Below are 9,123 nucleotides of genomic sequence, written 5' to 3' on the forward strand. Positions count from 1 at the left end.
ACTTTTAAGTGTCAACTTTGGACATTTGGAGTTCCTATCTCAACCTTAGAAGCTTCTGGAAGGCTTTCCATGTTATTATTCTTAGTTAGGGATGGAAACAGATCAGACTGCCTGACAGGGGACCTGTGGCCTGTCCTGGTTTAGGCCTGGCCTGGCCTAACCTTTTTAATAAATAAACTAGACTCAGGTGTTTTTTAAGGTCTGTTTAAGTAAATAAAGCAGGCCTGAACTGTTTATAAAGCCTGTTAAGCCTGACAGGCCGGCCTGTATAAATATAAATATAAATATATATATATATATATATATATATATATATATTATAATTTAAAAATAGAGCTATCAAAATATATTTAAATAATAAAGTTATTTAATAATATATTTTTTATATTCTTAATTCTGTTATTATTAAATTAATATATTATGTTATAATTTTATTTATTTATAATTATAATAAACAGAAATTATATTTTATTAAAAATTAAAAATACTTATACATGATTACACTTTTTAAATAATAAATTTATTTAATAATAAATTATTATATTTAAACAATTTAAAAAATAATTAAGTCTTTAAACAGGAATAAGACGTAATCAAAACTAAACGAAATAAAATTTAAAAATAAAATAATAAAATTATATTAACATATTTTTTATACTCTTATTTTTAGTATTATTAATTTAATTATTTAATTATTATATTAATATATTATGTTGTAATTCTTTTTATTTATAATAAATAGAAATTGCTTAAATCTAAATTATATTTTATTTGAAAGTAAAAATTTATTAAAAAAATGATAACAAAATAAAATAAAAAACTTATTATAATATATATTAATATATATATATATATATATAATCAGACCATGTAGCAAATAATATAAATAATATAATTATAAATAAATTATATAATAATATATATTTTTGTAACATACACATGTTTTAATTAAATTATTAGTTAATTTATTAATTTATATGTAATATATAAGTATGTGTTTTAATTTATTGTATCAATAATATTTTCTATAGTACATTAATATTATAGTATAGTTAATTTTACATTTATTTGTTAATTTAAAATAAAAAATTAATGAAACAAATAAAATTAAATATTTTGTAATTATTTTTTAATTTAATAGTTATTATTGTTTTTATTATATATATATATATATATATATATATATAGTACATTAAATTTAAATTTTTATATTAAGTTTTATCACATATTTTTTAATTAAGATAAAAATTTAGAAATATAAGCTATTTTAATTTAAATATAAATTTTAATAATTCTTCCTATGCTCATATGTTATTTTTCTGCATCTATGAATTTTATAATATAAGTATTTATCATATACAATTTTTATAATAACGATATTTATTTACTTTTTAAAATATAATAATTTTTTTAGCTGATTCAATAAATTTTGTAAGTGTTATTTTTTGTAATTATTTTTTTAATTTAATAGTTATTATTATTGTCATTATATATATATATATATATATATATATATATATATTGCATTAGGTTTAAATTTATTTTCTTTAAAACATAATAATTTTTTTTAATTGATTCAACAAACTATGTGAATGTTATTTTATTTTTTTTTATCAATTTTATGTATTTACTATAACTTTATTTATTGAATATAAGATGTCTTTAAATAAACAAAATATGTTTCTAAAATAAAACTAAAATATTTACTATTTATATAATTTTAAAAAATAAATTAAGAAAAATATAAATATAAATTTAATTAATATAAAATATTTATATTTAATACTTAAATAATATTTTAAAAATTATTTATAAAATTATATAAATATTTAATAATTATTAAGAACATAGATAGAAATTAAAAAAAATGTATAAACTAATTTGATAATAAAATATTTATATTTTTATTAATATTTTTTTTTTATTTTTGTAACAAGCTTTGTTAACAGGCTTCAGGCTAGGGTAGACCACTTAAACAGGCCAGGTCAGGCTCAAGCCTAATAATTATGTTACAGGCCAGGCCTTTTTAGAGTAAAGCTTGGCCTGACCTGGCCTGTTTCCATCCCTATTCTGAGTGATTAAAGTGTCAACGTGGAAGGTGGCAGGAAAAAATACAAATAGTTGTTAAGAGTTCAAACTTGGATGTCTTTTGCCATTTTTTGTTTTCTTTTCATTTCTACACCTTAGGAGAGTTAGAGAAGGAGATTGGGGGTGACTTCCAAGCTTTGAACCTTGAGGAATCAGGCTAGGGATTGGATTGATGAAGAAATTTTGCAGCTCCTCTTCTTCTACTCTTTCTCTCTCTTTTTCTGTTAAGAACATGTTCTGATTTCTTTTTGTTAGGGATCTATGGATCCAGATTTGATATTGTGATGTAATTTTGGATCAGGACCTTGAAATTTTAATTGAATTGAGTATGTGAATCTGTTCTTAATGCAGTTGTGAACTAATCCTTCATTCAATTAAACCTAGAGGAATCTTCATAAATAGAAATTGAGTTTATTTCTCATATCTAAATCGTATGCCTAGGTTATTGAGATCTTAGGAATAAGTATCATAATCTAATAATCCTATAATTTCCAGGACTTAATGTAATATTTGATTGAATTTCACCTAAAGAATTAAGGAGGTTTAAATAGGTATTAGGATCAATGAGGCAAGAAATTATCAATCAATTAGAATTCTTAAGAGTCTAGAATATGATTACATTGCAATTGAAAATCTAGTGAAGTGATTCCTAACTATTTTTCACATAGCATTTTAATACAAAATTCGTATTTCTATTTTGCTGTATTTTTCAGATTTTTGCACTTTATTACTTTTGTTTGTTCAATGATTCAAAACACTCCAAATTCATTTGATTCAACTAGTTATCAATTTGTGAAGTGGTAATTGATAGACCTAATCCCTAAGGACGATACTTTGGACTCACATTGATTTTCAAATTTTATTACTTGCTACAACTACCTAGTACATTTGCTAGTTAGTTCTCTACTTGTGTGACACAACACTAATTAAAGGAATAGTATATATGCACATATATGAAAATACAGGTTTGACATGTGCTCAATCCTATCCTTTCTACAAAAGAAATTAAATTTCTTTGAGAAGTACTATTTTCCATTATCAGATTTTAGAACTTGAATTTTATAGCTAGATTAATTTTCAATCCAAGTCTTGAGCCACCAAAAAGTGCCTAGAACTTCATACTTGAATCTAAAGAAATAAATGCATCATACTTATTTAAAATCATCAAAAAAAGACAACACAATATTTACTCCTTTTTAAAAACAATTATGTTTGACATCCTTAAAGATATATAAGAATCCAATGCAGTTTCTGTGAAGCTCTCCAACTTACTTAAGTGATCTTTCAATAATGTCTAGTCTTTCGCAATATTATGTTTTTTTTATGTTCCATAATGCAACATAGTTAAAGGATTTATTCTCTTATGCCAAAGTTTAGTGGCATTAACTGAACTTAAAATAATGTGTTGCATTTCTCCTATTAGATCTAAAGAGAAGTTTTTTCCTTTCATTTTGACCATGAACAAACCTTGCCAACCTGCATTTTTTATTAAACACATTTTCTCTTCAAACAAAACTTTGTAGCCTTTTTCAAGCAACTAGTCAACACTTAAATTTTTTTAATTAATATTAGGTACATAAAACACACCAACGATTATTTTTATGCTTAAGTAGCTTTCAATTGCAACAGTGCCTTTCCTTTTCACAGTTATGCACTTTCTATTGCTAATTCTTACTTTTAAAATGGTTGTTCAATCCAACTCCTTAAACAATTCTTCATCATAGGTCATATGATGTGTGTATTCACTTTTAGTTAGCCAACTTTCACTATTATTTGTAGTGGCAAAACAAGTAATTTGCAATATGACCAAATTAATTGCATTTGTTGTAGTGTATATTAGGCCTCTTCAACATTTGAAATGAGGATGATTTGACTTCTCATCTTATCCTTTGTTGCCTTTGTTAGAACTCTTTTCGTACTAAAAGTTTCTCCCTTGAGCCTTCTTTTTCTTTCCTTTGTAATCATGACCAAGTTTTAGTTTGACCTATAAAGCACCTTCAATCATGCCTTCCTCCCCCCATGAGTTTCTTTGTTCTTGGGCTTACAAAACATTCAACAATTCTGGAAAATTAATATTGACAATTTTCAAAAGACAAAATAGTGAATTCAAACCTTAGAAACAATCATAATAAATTTTAGAACAGTTCTTATATTAGGAAAATAGTTTCAAGTAACCTTACTTTGTTGACAATGCCTAGAAATCTATCATAATATTCTTTCAATGTTTTTGACTCCTTCATTCACTACATCTTAAACTACATTATCAAATTCAAGAACAAATGAAACTTTGATCACCATTTACCAAATGTTGAAACTAAGAAAAATTTAGGAAGCTATAAAAATGAAAGTTGAAGACTAACCTTTTTAGTTATACTAACAACCTTTAAATACAATAAAATCATAACATAAATTTTTATTCTAATTCTACCCATTAATCTAAAAAAAGAAAAATCACATACAACTATCCATAAATTTGTAACCCATTAGTACAAGTTTGACCTCAACCATCTTCTAAGGAGGTAGTCTGGTGTTATTTTGCATCACTTTGGATTAGTTGTCCCTCAATTTAGTGTGGTTATGAGGTAACATGGTCAAGTTGAGGATTGTGTTTTTATGATGCTAGATTAGTTGAGTTAGCCTCAACTATTTACCAAGGATTGTTCTAATTTTGTCTGGGGTGATTATGTTTGACTATAGAACAGTTGCTCCATAGATGACACAATGTTTAGTAGTTGACCATTGATGAAGGTAGGTACTATTTTGGTGAGTCTTCTTTTGGTGATGTGATGGTTTTGGGTATAGCGTGATGTTCTTGCATAAAACACCACAATGCTCAAGTCAAAAAAGATTTAAGAATATAGGTAACCATAGAAAATGTAATCAACCTGAGTCCTAAGACTCATTTCCTTTACATAGGCATTAAATTATCCTTTGGTTTGAGTTTTTATCATTATTGTGACATATGCTATGGGTTAATATTTGTCAGATTGGTGTACTTTACATATGTATTATTCCTTTTAAATGGTATTGTATATGCTTGAATCATATGAATTATTCATATGTTGGAATGTAAATATGAAATTTATATGATTGTTGGATAAGGAGATGTATGTTTGTAGTGTTGTATGTTGATTTTGTTGAATGTTATTAGCAATGTGGGTTTGTAATCAATCCTTAAGTGTGCCATGTAAGTGGTAGCTTAAGAATTATAGTCAAGGACTTGTATTGCCTTTATTGGGAGTTCTAGGTGTAGGGTATCTCACTCAGGCAAGGTAATTCTCGCTCAAGTGAGGCCGAGTCATATTGACTTAGGCATTCTGAAGCATTCTGGCTCAAGTAGCATTAGTCTCGAGTGAAGCGAGATCAGTTAGAATCGCCCCAATTGTCCTCTTGCTCAGGCAAGAGAAGCTCACTCAAGTAAGGAGTCGTAGGAAAAATGGGTGGCTCTCTGGACCCAATCTCACTCAGGTGAAAATACTGCTTGCTCAAGCGAGATGTACCTCACTTAGGTGAAAGCGTGCGAACCTAGAGCGATATTTAATGAACTCCAACGCAAAGAAATGTTCATTTCTCACCAAACAACCATCCTCTCTCATTTTCTCTCTGTTCTCTCACCTTCATTTCTTATAGAAAATCTTCCTAAAGTCGAATTTCTTCCTGATCCAAGAGGAAACATCCATTAAGTACGGATCTAGGTGAGTTTCTGGGACTTGGTTATCCTATTCTAGTCCTTACTTCTTGATTTTCTCCCTTAAAAGTCTTCTATTTTGTGATATGAAGGAGATCTGAGACCCTTGGAACTTGTTTTTTCTCGTTGAGACTCATGAAGATTCCAAACTAAGAAAACCTATTTCAGGTAAAGGGAGCTTACTTAAGTTGGCCTTGTTTATTTAGTAGATGTTGAGATATTTATATAAATAATTTTGTTTTAGTTGAGAATAAATTGTTATATAAATAAACCTTAGGTTAGAACCTAGAATATGTATGACTGAGTAGATTACTCTATTGTTGGATGAATGTTTGCAATGTTGTAGTAGAAAATGACATGTTGAAATATTTGATTAATGCTTTGAACTGCTTTGTTTTATGATGAAAATATGTACATGGTTGTGCTGCTAAAACTGAATGAAAATATATTATATTGATTTTCATCATTCTAGATTCGAGTTATATGTTTAGGTGGTTAGACATGTAACCATAGAAATGTTGAGCTATGCTATGTCTAGATCCAGATACCAAGATGGGTGGGTCCCAAACTGGAAACAGTTCCATCTGGATTACTTAGACTGTGAAACCAGTTAGAACTGAAATATTGCATTTCTATTAGATAGGCTAGGAGTGGGCTGAATTGCTGTGTTGAGTTATGGAGAATTGTATGAGTGGTATAAACATTTATGCTATTTTCATATTCTATAGTGATGACTGTTGGTTACATAAGCTCACCTTTGTACTTATCTATGTTAGCGTGTGTGTACTACGATGACTGTACAGTAGTACATTAGCAGGTGTGACAGGTGAGGCATCCACTTCTCATGCTAGAAGGTATAATTGAGGAATGCGTGGAGTTAAAGTGCTTTTGTGAATATTGTATCTTTATTTATTTTATTAGTCTAGGTCTTAGTAGTAAGTCTAGACTCTTTAGCTATAGTTTTCAGTAATGTAATTGTTGCTTATAAAATTTGTATTTTAAACTCCATGTCAAGCAACTTTGATATAAATATTGTTAATAGATGATTATATATACATATTCAAAATTTTATTATAAAACCTTATTTTATTATTAAATGTTAAACTTTCACGTTTTATTAAATTTTAATCTTCTTTTCTGATATAAAAATTTTATACTAAAATAGATGGTTTAGCATGTTATATATCATTTCAAGAAAGGGCTCAACAGCAAATCTACCAAATGTGATTTAATTTTTATAGAAGATTTTGAGTCAAGCTTAGGTGTGCAAGGTGTGTAGTGATTGATAAGACAAGTCTTGCGAACGTCTGTCTTCATTTAGAGGTTCTTAATCGCAATTTGAGATGTTTGTTGCTTGAGACAAGGCTGATTGCATGCTAGCGTGGTTTTAATGTTGAATTGGTTGCAATAAATTATACTTGCATCAAATTAATAAAAAATTAACCGTGACTGTCTTCTAAGAAAGTAGTCTAATGATGTTTTGTATCACTCCATATCACACTATATTGAACTTAAAAATTTATCAATCTTAGTCTTCCTAGTTTCTTTCCTGTGTACCCATTAAACATTGGAAAGAAACCTCAAATAAAAAAAGAAATGGTTGAATATAGTCTCAGAATAATCCCTAATCGCTTTATCTAATTCCAACTTCATGATGAAGAATCCATTTCCAATGTCTATCATATGACATTCACCTTAAATCTGCCAAACACCCTTTAACTTATCTTGCAATGCCGTGAAACCAATATTTCTCCCAAAGAGTCCGATCACAAGTGTTTCTCACCATTGCATGCAAAGTTCCTTAAAACATTATCGTTGACAAAGTAATTGGGAAGTAAACACTTACCCTTTTCATATATATACATATATTCTATTTTGAACAAGTTCTACTTTATTAGATCCACCCTTTCCCTCACCTGTGGCGAAGTCTTCATGCGTATCTTTTTCCTTGAATGACGCTCTCTTCCATGCCCATTCACATCACGTGATTTTCGTGGAGGCTTGACCTCGCTTCAAGAGTGAACACCATAACTCCTTTTTACTGTTGAATAACAAATTAATAATTTAAGTTCAATTTATCTAACGTATTTTAACTTAATTAACCTTTTTCCTAATAATTCATTTTGAAGTATTTGTGAGGTAGTTAATTTAGTATTTAATAAATATTTTTAATAGTAAAAGATGATGTAAAAATCAAGGAACCATGAAAGTTTGATGATTATCATTCTTTAACTAATAGTACTTATTAATATGTTTTATAAACTAAAAATTTTTGTAGGTTATAATTTAGATTTAGTAAAAATACTCCCTAGGTATAATATATTATGATAACATAATTATTTTTAAAAAAATGAATTGGAATATATCTGCAACTCAGTATAAATATATATACTTGCTAACCCGCACATATATTACAAAATAGTTTGAAGATATCAAGTTATGAAAATGATAATTTAAAACACACACACACAAACAATTTTTTTTTCAGATCATATATATACAAACTCCTATTTAAAACCTAGATTAATGGGATGGAGGGGGTCAGTTGGTCTAAAGGAATAATAGAATAGGGCAATCAACGTCTCCTTTGGCGAATAGCTTAGGCCAAAGCCTCACATAAGAAATAATCCATAATTTAAACTTTAGGGTACTTGCTTGAAAACTGTACTCATAAGGGAAAAAAAGAAAACACCAAAGGATTCTCTGCTAAAATAAACTATGTTTGTTGATAAATTTGGGAATCTGACCATACATTTATTTAACCCACTAATTTTATTGATTGGTGACGCCTTACTATTTTAAAAGGCAAAAGAAAGTACGGTGCGCCATTATTCATTGATTAATGTTTACCTTTTACTAGGAGGAATACAAATATACAATTTCGAAGAAGAAAACACCATTTAGTACATGAGTGGGCCTACAGACTTGAACACTTTCGTTTGTACTTTTTCATTTTGGAAATGGAGTCAGCAAACAGCAACTTATTATTATATTGAGAAATATATTTACAAAACTTTGAGAAGATGAATACTATAATAAAAAGATATTAAAAATATTATTAAAAAATATTATATAAATTTATTGTGCAACTAATATATCCTTATTATATTTGTTTGATGATATGATCAGTAATGCAAATTCTCAAAGTAGCGCGGACATTTATATATAAAATAACAAAAAACAAACGCAGAACGTACTGTATATGATTCTTGGTAAGTCTACAAGGTCATATTCCTTCTACACTATCGATAGTGGGAGTTATCTTTCACCCTCAATTTAAGTGGTAAAACTTGATTAATCAAATGGGGCCTCATGGATTATGATGAGGAAACAAATATTATATTTTT

The sequence above is a fragment of the Abrus precatorius genome, unplaced genomic scaffold (genome assembly GCF_003935025.1).
Source record: "Abrus precatorius isolate BTA unplaced genomic scaffold, Abrus_2018 Scaffold3, whole genome shotgun sequence".
NCBI lineage: Eukaryota > Viridiplantae > Streptophyta > Magnoliopsida > Fabales > Fabaceae > Abrus > Abrus precatorius.